This window comes from Fukomys damarensis, unplaced genomic scaffold, assembly GCF_012274545.1.
Source record: "Fukomys damarensis isolate Sample0158 unplaced genomic scaffold, DMR_v1.0_HiC HiC_scaffold_26, whole genome shotgun sequence".
NCBI classification, from domain to species: Eukaryota; Metazoa; Chordata; class Mammalia; order Rodentia; family Bathyergidae; genus Fukomys; species Fukomys damarensis.
Window position 1 is genome coordinate 19,201,137 of NW_022900938.1, and position 12,082 is coordinate 19,213,218.

General features: G+C 39.7%; 1 long non-coding RNA gene and 1 pseudogene across 1 annotated transcript in view; one reads left to right on the top strand and one right to left on the bottom strand.

Annotated features, from left to right (window-relative positions):
- The window catches only part of LOC104850224, a 43,915-nt gene that overhangs the window by 8,277 nt on the left and 23,556 nt on the right, over positions 1-12,082 (top strand). The gene's annotated exons all lie outside the window — the stretch shown is intronic.
- Positions 3,443-3,746, bottom strand: LOC104850223 (annotated as a pseudogene).

Here is a 12,082-nt window from a genome sequence, read left to right on the forward strand (position 1 = left end):
TTTTTTGAGACAGCGTCTCACTGTGTAGTTGAGACTGACCTGGGACTCACTATGTAGCCCAGGCTGGTCTTGAACTCACAGCAATCCTCCTGCCTCAGCCTCCTGAGTACTGGGATTACAGGCGTGCGCCACCATGCCCAGTGATTGCAAGCTTCTATTTAGTCACCATGAATAAGTTTCCCCCATTTACCCATTTGTAATGCACCACTTAGGTTCATTTTAGTAGAACTGAATATGGTAGATAATACCCCCTATCTGTAGATTTTCACTGCTACCATATTGATACGCCCGTGCAACCTGGAGCATGTGTGTGTAGAATGTGTATATAACACAGATGTATTGTTTTGCAACTTGCTTCATTCACTTTGTACTATATAGAGTTCATTTCCTAAGGTAATGCAATCATTTGGCCTTAAGAATTTACCTTTTTGATATTAAGTCCCAGCTGTGTCCTTTCATTGCTCAGTAATTCTTCCCTAACTCCCTGAGAGAAGGAAATCTGTCCACACATACATATTTTTTTATTATTTAAAAATTTTTTTTGGTACCAGGGTCAAACTCAGTCACTTAGTCTAGTTGGTCACTTTCATAGGATAGAAAGCGGAACAACAGGATTGTAAGTCTTCATGGTCCCCTTTTTGTTCACAGGAAGCTAACTTCAAGATCAGCTGGGTTTGTGGCAGCTTATATACACCCCTGAACATGTAGCTAGTCTGCCCTTTTCCATGCTTTTCAATCTAGTTGCTTTGCATTGTTTCCCCAGGTTTTATATTGCTGAGTTGCAATTCTCAACATATATGTTGCATATATACTTGTGAGACAGGCATGGTGCCACTGAGCTAAAGCCTCAGTCCTCACACATATTTTTCTTATAGAACTATCTCTAAAACAATTTTTTTGAGTTCCTTATTGTCTAGTAACTGTAGTCTCTGAGAGTCATGATCTATCTTTAGGTTCTTTAAATTCTAGCTGGATATAGTGATAGTTATTCAATACATGAGGAACTGAACTTTAGTAACAGGAATTGAAATTTTGGACTTTTGTATTCTGAGTTTAGTTCTGCCTCTGACTTTAGTTGATGACTCAGTTTACCCAGGGATGGGAGGAAAATAAAGCAATTTCTCACTTATCTAGCATTACCAGGTTATGAGATACACTGCTGCAGAGCTAATGTACCACACAATTGAAGGCAGCTTCTTAATACCATTTTGAGTGAAGCTCTTTCTGATGGACTCTATACTTTTTATTTAAACAAGTAAACACTGTAATGTTAATGCAAGACATTTAGAAAATATAAGCAATCCCCATAATTCTATTACTCATAAATGAACATTATTATTTTGATGTATGTCCTTCCAACATTTTATGTATTCCAATACATGTGAAATATGATTTTTGCCATAGTTTTTTTTCCAAACTGGTATCATAACATTATTAATGATATTTATGATTAATGATAATCCTTGTTCTTTCTTTTTTTGTTTGTTGAGACAGGGTCTTGCTATGTAGTTCAGGCTAACTAACTACCTTAAACTCACTGTGTTGTTGAGGCTGGCCTTGAACTTGTGGCAGTTCTCCTGCCTCAGCCTCCTGAGTGCTGGGATTACAGGCATTTGCCACCACACCCAATAACAATCCTTTTTTCACATTAATATAGCTATCTTTACATGATAATAAATTTATGATTGCTAATTAATGTTGATAGTTATGTATTCCACTATGGGATATGTCATAATTTACTTTATCCTTCCCTTATTTAACATTACAATTTTTACATACTTCAAATCTTGTACATTATAAATAATATTGCAATGAATACTGTCATTCATACTTCATCAGTCATTGGCCAAGGAAAATTTTAAATACACACTCAAACTGCCAAATCTGGTAAAGCTTACTGTCCCTTTTCTTTCTACCTTAAGATTTAAAATATATCTTATTTGAATTTTTCAATGTATGAGACAGCTTAAGATTTAAAAATTATCTTTAAATATGGATTTGCTGACCTGATTGATGATGGAGTTACTTTATCTCCCATTGATTCTGGAATACTGGCTTGGCCTCCTTGGATCTTTGGTGGTATGACAAATGGACTTCTTTTTTAAATTTAGTCATGGAAAAGGAAGAAATAAGATTCTAAATGCTCACATTTCCTGAAAGCTGTATCTTTCTTTTTTGGGTCCCTCTTTTTTAACATTACAATTTTTACATACTTCAAATCTTGTACATTATAAATAATATTGCAATGAATACTGTCATTCATACTTCATCAGTCATTGGCCAAGGAAAATTTTAAATACACACTCAAACTGCCAAATCGTAAAGCTTATCTCGAACTCACAGCGATCCTCCTGCCTCAGCCTCCCGAGTGCTAGGATTATAGGTGTGCGCCACTGCTTTAAAGCTGTATCTTTCTATAATTTCTTCACACTATGGGCTGGGAAGAAAATTGGCATCTGGGATCAGTTTCGTTGCATAAGGTAAGTGGGGAGAGAACTAATCACTCTTCCCACAGGGGTGTAAGAGTAACAGCTACTGGAAACAATAGGTCACCATAGATGGCAATCAAATTTTCCAAACAATAAAAAAGTGTTCTTCTCCCTTTAAATACGTACATATTTATCTGTATCATTTATTCTCACAAAACAGATGAGGTAAATGTCACTATTATTCAGTTTTATAAGGGAGTCTACAAAGGTATAGAAGATAGTCTAGTTAAAAGTGAAATCACAGCATACATTGTCAAAATACAGAAGGTAGTACAGTAACTACTTTGAAAAATTATATTCCAAATTAGAAAATTTTGAAGTAGACAAATTTCTAGACACATATACTACCAAAACTAGCCCAAGAAGATATAAATATGCTTAACAACCCAATAACAAGCAATGAAATTGACACAGCAATAAAGAATCTACCAACTAAAGAGCCCAAGACTAGATGAATCCACTTCTAATTTTTGGGGGTCGGGTACCGGGGATCGAACTTGGGTCCTTGTGCCTGCGAGGCAGGAGGCAGAACCACTGAGCTAAATCCCTGGCCCTCTCCACAGTTCTTTGATGTTTGCTAGGTCTAGGTAAAGAAATCAGAAACTGCGGAAGATGTGCAGGATAACCACGCATCATAGTTAAACTTCTTGAAAAAAAAAAACTTCATTCGTTACCAGGCGACACTTTGGAAATCAGGATTTTAGTGTTTGCCCCTTCTAGATTTTAAAATCTTTGGTTTGGTGTGGAGGCAGCACTGAGGTAAGATTGTACGTTTTGGGAACTGATGAGAAAAAAAAAAAGTTGCTATTCCCTTTGCATAATATAAATCACTGTTAATTAGAGACCATAGGATTCTGCAGTGGGGAGCCAGAGAGTGAAGAGAGATCGTTGCATTCTTTTTTTTTTTTTCCTTTTAAAACCAAAGCATTGATTTTGAGTAATCATTGAAATTCTCAGGATGAACTGAATGCTGCAACAGCTGCTCTCTGGGCCTTAGGTGTTGCTCCTTCACGGAGTCCATTCCCGAATCTGCGATACACAAAATTTAGGCGCCGCATTCTCCCAGTTCCGGTGGTTTTTCGCCTTTTCGCCTTTTCGCCTTTGCATTCTGGTTATGGTCTCTCTTGCGCTTGGCAGGGTAGCCACATTTGCCTCATGTCCACTTCTGAAGGCGTAGGCCTTAGAGCCACAGCGGCGGCACAACGTGTGCGTCTCATTACGACGCTTTCCAAACGATGATGCTCCCTTCGTCATCTCGCTTGCGTTGCCGAGACTAAAGAGCCGTTATTATTATTATTAGTAGTAGTTTATTATTATTTTGGTACCGGGATCTAACTCAGGACCTTGTGCTTTCGAGGCAGGCGGTGGCATCCCTGAGCTAAATCCCTGGCCCAGAGCCATTATTTTTATTTTAAGTAAATCAGTGCTATTAGTTGAGCTCTGGTCCCATTCAAAAATTGAAGGAAATTAGAGATTACTTTTTAGTTTTGTCAAGTGACACTGAATAAAGTTGGGTTGATTAGTTTTCCCCTAAACAACCTTTCAAGAGGAAGTGGGCCTCATTGTGATATTTTAGAATTTAACAAATATTTAAAAATTGACAGAATTTCATCATTGTCTTAGTTACTGTAAAAAATATTGTGTTAGCAGAAATAAATGTATAAACATGTCCTGGATTTTCACACAGAAACTTGGAATAGTAAAGTAAAAGTGCATGCCTGTAATCCCAGCACTTTTTGAGACTGAGTCAAGAGGATTGAAAGTTCAAGTCTAGCTTGGGCAATGTCGTGACTTAATGAGACCCTGTCTCAAAAAACAAACAAAAAACAAACCAAAGAAAAGAAAAAAGGCATGTATGTAGCTCAGTATGAAAGAAGGCCTTGGGTTCAATCCCCAATACAGGGAGAAAAACATGGTGGTACAACTGGTTGCCTGGGAATTACGCTCTGCAGGAGTGGTGAGACTGTGTAGTTTTGGGGTACTGTGTCCCAGTGTACTATGAGAAAATGAAATATGAACAGATCCCACAGAAGAAAAAGAGGGCGGTGAAGAGGGAGGAAAAGAGCCATGGTTAACCACTGTGGTACTATGAGAAAGGTGAGAGACATCTGAGCTTTTGGCCAAAGAACTGGGCTAAACTCAGGTCTTGCCAAAAGTCATGGTGAGATGTTTGCAGCCCTGCAGAGCCAACAGGGCTTCTGTTTTATAGGCCACGTTGGGAAGCGATGCATGCTGTAGGTGGTACTGGAGTTGAGTGTATCTACCTTAGAAAGAGGGTACATAATCTGTGCTTGAGTCAGTGACCGTCGGAGAGAGCCATTGTGTGGGAGGATGAATTGTGGTATAGAGGAAGAGCAACAGGACAGGAAATGGGCTGATTGGAGTCTGAACGTCAGTGCGGCTGCTCCCTGGCTGTGTGGCTTGGGCAAGTTTGTATCCAGTCTGTGTTGTTTCCTCTAACATAAAACAAAGAGCTTGGTGTGGACCCAGAAACAGTGACCTCTGAGGCCAGCTCCAAATTTGGGACAGTCCTGGTCTCAGCCTGGCTCTCCAGGGCTGGTAACTATAGCTAGTGGCTAAAAGACAACCTTCACCCTGAGGTTTATGCTTTATGCCACTGGAATCCTCAGGGATGAGGGATGGGAGGGGGCAGGCTATTGACATTAATGCTGAATGTTTTCTACCTTATTTTGATATATTTTGTTCCTCTTTAAATTGGTTTTGTGTAGGTATTAGCAGCACATAGTCACTGTAAACCTATTTCTATTTTCAAACTTAAATAGAAAGAAATGCTATCAGTCAATATTTGAGGTCAACAAGGCATTCTGATAGAAAGAAGTTACTTTTGTTTTTGATAGGATTCTTGGGTTATCAAGAAACAAAGAAACACAAACCCAATCATCAGGAAACTACAGTACCTATAAATAAACTCCTTGATATTTGGTTTCTTGAAATATGATTCTTAATGTTACCCTTTGCCTTTTTACCATTTGAATTAAACTAAAAACCACACCCAGATTATAGTACCCTTTCTGTAAGAGAATGATAAATTATTTAAGAAAAACAAGCCAGGCTCCTGTAATATCTAATAATTCTGTTAAAGAAATCCTTTCTTACTTGCAAAAATTGGAAAGCAATGTTTCTTCACTTGTTAATGTAAAACTGACTGGTTAGCTGCTTTTTAACTAGTATGGATTAGAAATGCTTCTGAAGTAAAATTCTAGCTTCACCTACAAGTTCTTCGTGATCCAATTTTGCATATAGAGTAATGGCCAGGAGCCTGTTCAGCCTTCCCAGTGTTCCCAGGAAGTATCAGTTTTACCATCAGCTAATTCAAACCTCCAGTCAGACATATTTGTGTTTCAGGCCACTGGCTGGAAATACCCGTTGCTCAACTCTTACAAACTTAGTAGTTTAAAATATGGGTTGGCAAACCATTCCTGTAAAGGCCCAGAGAGTAAATATTTTTTACTTTCCCAGTCATATGGTATCTCTTGCAGCTATTCAATTCAATTTGTGTGTGGTGCAAAAGTAGCCATAGATAAAATATAAATGAATGAATGTAGCCGTGTTTCAATAAAACTTTATTTATGGAGGCTGAAATTTTAGTTTCATACCGTTTTAATGTGTCACAACATGTTATTCTTTTCACTTTTTCCAGCCTTTAAAAAATGAGCAAAGCTTTCTTACCTCATGGGCCATATGAAAACAGGTGGTGGGGTAGCTTTCACCTGCATGCTTTCGGCTGCTGGGCCCTGGTTTAGAGAATCGAAGTTATGAAGAAATGTTTGAGTGACACAACAAATAATTTGTGGTGGAGCAATAAATGCTTACAGTTTCTCTAACAGTTAGGATTGGCCATGTTGCTAAGTAGTAGACAGTATAATGGGAGCTCAAGTGAGGTGGTGTTGTTTCCAGGCCTGCATGGTCCTCCATGTTCTTTTGCCATTTGTAAAATATGTCAGGGTCCTAAGATGGATGGAGCTTGGTTCTCATTTTGGTTTTTGAGTAAGAAATAAATTTCTTTTGTGTTAAGCTGTTGAGATTTTCAGAGTTCTTTTTGTTATAGCAGCTAGTGTTATCATCACTAACATGCCATTACTTTTTTCCATTGTTTTGTTTGATTCTTAAACTCTAGACCGTCAAAGAGTACATACTTGAATGGACTTGCTTTTTTCTTCTTTGCTTCTTTTTTTTTTTCCTTTTCTCATTTTGCTGGTAGATGGGAAACTGGGTTGCTTTCTATGTGTTAAGCGATCACAATTTGGTAGCCATTGGTTTCATGGAGAGATGTTAAAAGGAAGAAGATCCATTGTTTCTACCATGGAGACATTGGTGAGGAAACCATCCCACCACGATACTCACCTGAGATACTCTTTTGGGACTCAGGGCCAGGAAAATCTTATCTTCCCGTGAGGAACTTGTATGTTTTTTTATCAACAAAGAGAATATTGTTGAACATTCTGATTGTATTACCTTTTCCCTTTTCCCTCTGGTTGCCAAGAAGCTCAGAGACAAATTTTTGGCTCAGCATTAATAACTTTGTAGGACCCTGTGGCCTACATATCTGAATTTTTAGTTTCTTCCTGATCTTGACCTTCTATTCTGCTGTGTGTCCCTTGTTCCTGATTTTTTAAATTTATATTTTTCAATTTTATTGCTTGTTTTCTTATACACTTCCTCAGATTCTTTGTGAGAACAAACTGGGATTAAAAAAATGGCTTCAGCTTATTAATAGAATACACCAAAAGCATTCCTTAATCACCAGTTTAGTGGTCTGGGAAGTGGGACTTCAGATTTATTTCTCAGGTTCTTTCCTTAGTCTTTGTGTCTCACGGTTTGGTGAAGGAATGGTTTTGCAATTACGAGACCTGAAGGCCTTCTTTTAGAGGAAAGAGAATGTCATTTTACCAACAATCTCTATTATTTACCATGCAAAGTGTGGAAAGGTCATAGATAGGTTTAACTGACAGAGGATAAGGTATTTGCAATTTTTAAAATCACCGAAGAATTAATATAAAGAGTATATGATGATGTGCTGAAAATCAACAAGATAAGAAACCCAACAGAGACATGGTCAAAAGATACAAGTAAGTTATTTTTTCAGGTATAGAGAAGAAAGTCTAGCAAATATATATTGTGTGAACAGATACGGAACCTTACCTGTAACAGGAGAATATTATATAAAAACAAGTTATTGTTTTGTATTCATCTAAATGGCAAAAATGAGAACATGGATGATGACAAGTATTGGTGATGAAGTGAACAATGGGAACCCCATGTCCTGTCGGTGATATCTGTGGTGGAACAGCCACTCTGGAAGGTAACCTGTCAGTACTAAATGAAGTATAGGAATGCCTTAGGATCCCCCCTGGTTGGATATTCCAGACATAGTCCTGCCTAAATCCAGTAGAGGACAAACAAAAACAGGGTCATCACCATCTTAATGTAATTGTGCATTTAAGTCATCATAGGTGTGTTCATCATGCCTTAGTTTAATCTGAAAGAGGGGGCCAACAATGGTCTTACTTCATAGTGTTGCTGAGAAGATTAAACAAGTTAATATAGTTAAAGCACTTAGAATGATACCTGGCACACAGTAAGCATTGTATAAGTATTCACTAAGTACATAAAGCAATTTCACAAATATTTAGGGCTCCAACACTGTCAGGCACTGTGCTGGGCCCTGGGAATACATCTCAGGCAGGAGGACCTTTACTCCTCGCATCCTGGCTTCGATCCTGGGTTCTAGGATCTGACCCATTGCTTCACTACTAGCACCCAGGCTCTACCTACTGCAATACCTTGTTTCTTTTTTCTTGTCTCATGCTTGAACCTGTCTTGATCCTCTGAAAAATATCCAGTTGATGGAAGATTGGGCACCAGGGGAGGTCACATTGGTGTTTGAGACTCCACTCCAGGCTATTAGATGCTCCTTGAATGCAAACCTAGATGTCAGATCTTGCCAGGCTCTTGGCTCTTCCACTGTCCCATCTGGTGGGTGTTGCACTTGCCTTTTCCTTTTTACTGCTGCATAGTTACAGCACCTCCCAGGTATGTACAAAGATTCTGTTTTTGCTAGTCTTTCCCATTTTCCAAAGATTTACGCCAGAATTAGGAATCCTCCTCAATTCCTCCTTTAGTCTCCCACATAATCAAATCCATCAGCAAGTCCTGTTAATCCTATCTCCAAAATATCTTATGAGTCTGCTCAGTTTTGTTGATCCCCACTGCCATCACCCAGGCCCATCTTTCCGCAGTCTTGTGCCTGGCCGTCTGCAGTAGCCTCCTATCTGGCTTCTCGGCTTTCAGCTTTGCCTCCTGCATTTTATTTGCTGCGTGGTAACCAGAAAGGCCTCTTGGAAAATGGGGACTCAATTTTGATTATATCTGAACCCCTGCCCAAACCTTTCAATGACCTTTTATTGCACTTAGAATTAGTGCTACTGAACCATGATTTAATTTATAAGAGCAAGTTTTAAAATAATTGTTTTCTAACCCTTGGGTCAACCTGAGGGCCTTTTGTGTGAAATTCTCAAAATGAAAAAGGGCAAAATTGCAACATTTAATTGTTTAATTTTCTTCTCGGTGACTAGATATTTTGCTGCTTAATTAGTTGGAGTGGGAAGGGGGAAGATGGGGCATAGCGTGTAGCAGCTTCAGCTCAGAGAAGCTGCTTTTTACCTCAGTCTTCAAGAAGGCTGATCTGTCCCCAGTCCCAAGTCTTCTGTTTTTGGAGACAGAGTTTTAGCCCTGAGAAATTCTCTTTTCACTCTGATTGGGACCAGGGTCAATGGTAGTCCTGGTTAAAAACACAGGGTGTGGGTGAATAAGCAGGGGAGCATCAAGCAGTCAAGCCCGGGTTCCCAGAAAGTATCAGAATGGAAAGTGGATGTAGCTTTTGGGGATGAAGCAGACAGAAGTAGAGTGCAGCTGAGTGTACTCAAGCACCGTGATGAAGATGCAGGGAGAGGGGGAGAGAATGACTGCAGTAGGAATCACAGGTGCAGGCTTGGAAAAGGTAAGGCTGTCACAGCCTGGGGAGGAATGATGGGAATCTTCATCTGACGGTCTTAGACCTTTCTCAAGCCACACATCAGCGTATTTGAGCACTGGGAATGGAATCCACTGCCTCATGCTACCTCCCCTCTCCTCCAGCCCATAACAGCTTTTTACTTAGCTTCTCCTGGTAAGCCCAGTTACAATGAAAACCGTGTCAGAATTGCATGTTCTTTTCAATAAGCCAGTGGGTCTCAATTTCATTATAATCTCCTTGGAAGCTTTTTAAAAAATAGGTTTGTGCAAGAGGAACTAGTTGCATTTCCACCTTGCAGATGAGAAAACTGAGGCCTAGGTAAAGTAAACAACTTGTCCAGGGTCTCGGTGCTGCTAAGTAGTAGAGCCAGAATTTGACGGTATGTGGTCTTGTGGAGAAGCTGTGAGCTGTGCCACAATATCCTGGCAAGGAGGGGTTTGGGTTTGGGGTGGATGCTGCAGTGGGAGGGGATTTCAGGGACTTGCCTGGAAGCTGTGTTTGCATGACAGTACCTTATTTTTCACAGGTTGGTATATTTATGTGAGACAGCCTCTGACAAGGGGAATAAAGATAGAGATTAGGGACGAGCTAAAGCTCTGTAAGTTACTCTTTGCCTTGTTCCCAGAGGCCATATCTTCATGGTGGTGGGCAGGAAAAGGATCTAAAGAAGCCAAGAGGTTCATTGCAAGGTGTGTGGTATTCAGTCACAACATACTTCAGGTATTGCTGTATCTCTTGGGTCATATGTAGCCTACTGGCTCTGACCTTGTGGTGACTTGGATGTCAGATCTGAGGCCCTTTGTATAGCCATGAGATGGCTGCCAGCTCCTTTCCCCTTCATTTTCCACCACTTCCTCTCCCACCTGCCCAGCCAGCACCATAATGGTGTACTTCATGAATGCTTTGCTCTCCATTGAATGTCTTTGGTGTCCTTTCCTTACCAGGCTAAATGCTGTCTATTGTTCAAGATCCAGGAGAACGTATCTCTTCCAAGGAGAATTCTCTAACCCACTTAGCCTGGATTAATTCCTCTTCTTTTGACCTGCCATGGCCCCTGCTTCCTTCAGTCATAGCACTTAAGTAATTTTCTTTTCCTTTCATCAGACTGTAATCTCTCTAGAGCTGTGTTTTATTCATCTCTGCATTGCAGGCCTCAGAATAGTGTCCAGTATATAGGGAGATGGCTTCAAGGTTGTGTACTGAGTGAATGAATAAGCCTCTTTTAATCCCACATTCTTTCCAGTGGATCATTTGACTAATGTAGCAGTTTCCAATGCTGATCATGGGATTTTAAAAATACCCGGACCACACCCCAGGTCAATGAAGTTAGAAGCTTTCGGGGTGAGGCCCAGGCATCTGTAGTTTAGTAAAACTCCCCAAGGGATTCTGATAAGCAGCCAGGCTGAGAACAAGTGGATTAACCAGCATCGCTCCTTCTGGGCTTGCCACTTACTAGGAGAAAAGTAGAATAGAAGAAAATATGTCAGGTGAAAATTTACCTAGGTTTTTAAAAAAGTAAATAGATAAAAGAACCATATTTGAGGGCTGGAATGAGGGTTATCATAGAATTCATTTATCAGTTAAAAATATGGCACTTCTAAAAAAGTTGGGAGTCATTTTTCTAAAATGATACTTTAATGACTACCAAGAGTACATTTCTTTAATCTGTGTTATTTTGGGTATTAATGTCTGTACATCATTTGCCTTGAGCATTGTTGAACAACATTTAAAGGCTTTCAGCAACCAATTCATCTTTCTCTTACTTTACTATAATACACTAATTGGCAGCTGTCCTAGGGGTTTTAAAACATGGAAATGATAATATGAAGTCAGTTATAAAGACAGAGTTCTTTGTGACTCTAGATAGTGCTAGGTGTAAGCAAACCTGTAAATACATCTGTCTATCCATCCTCTCTGTAATTGCTTCCAGTTAGCAGCTCTTGGCTAATGTACTAGATACTGGGAGAGGAGATGTGGGTAATAGAGGACGCCCTCTCCCAGAAATTCACTTTTCTATATGTGAATAAATAGTGCACCATGTTGTGCTACAGTACAGGTCCATTCTGGAGACCACAGGATGGGACAGGTGTCAGGGATGGCTTCATGTAGAGCTCAGCTACTTGCACAGAACACAGAACAGTGGTACCAGAGGGCAAGGGTAACATTTCATATGGTACACTGGGTGGATAGCTCCAGGCACAGGGGGCTATTGTGTGTATGGTTAAATCCACAGCACATCATAATGGAGTTTTATTGGTGCCCCATCATCAGGAAAAGCCCCCAAAGGAAGTAAGTAATAGTGTGGCAAAAGATAGCTAAGTGACAAACACAAGGAAAAATCTGGGTTCATAATTCTGAATAATAGTAACAGTTTCTTATGCCAGTGGGGAAAGACTGTATTATTTTTATATAGTCAAAATAAACTAGTTATGCTTGTATTAAAAACAACTCCACCTGGTGATTTAGCTTAGTGGTGCCATACCTGCCTAGCAAGCGCAAGGTCCAGAGTTTGATCCCTGGTACCAGAGAACAAACAACCAAAAAAAAAAAAAAAAAA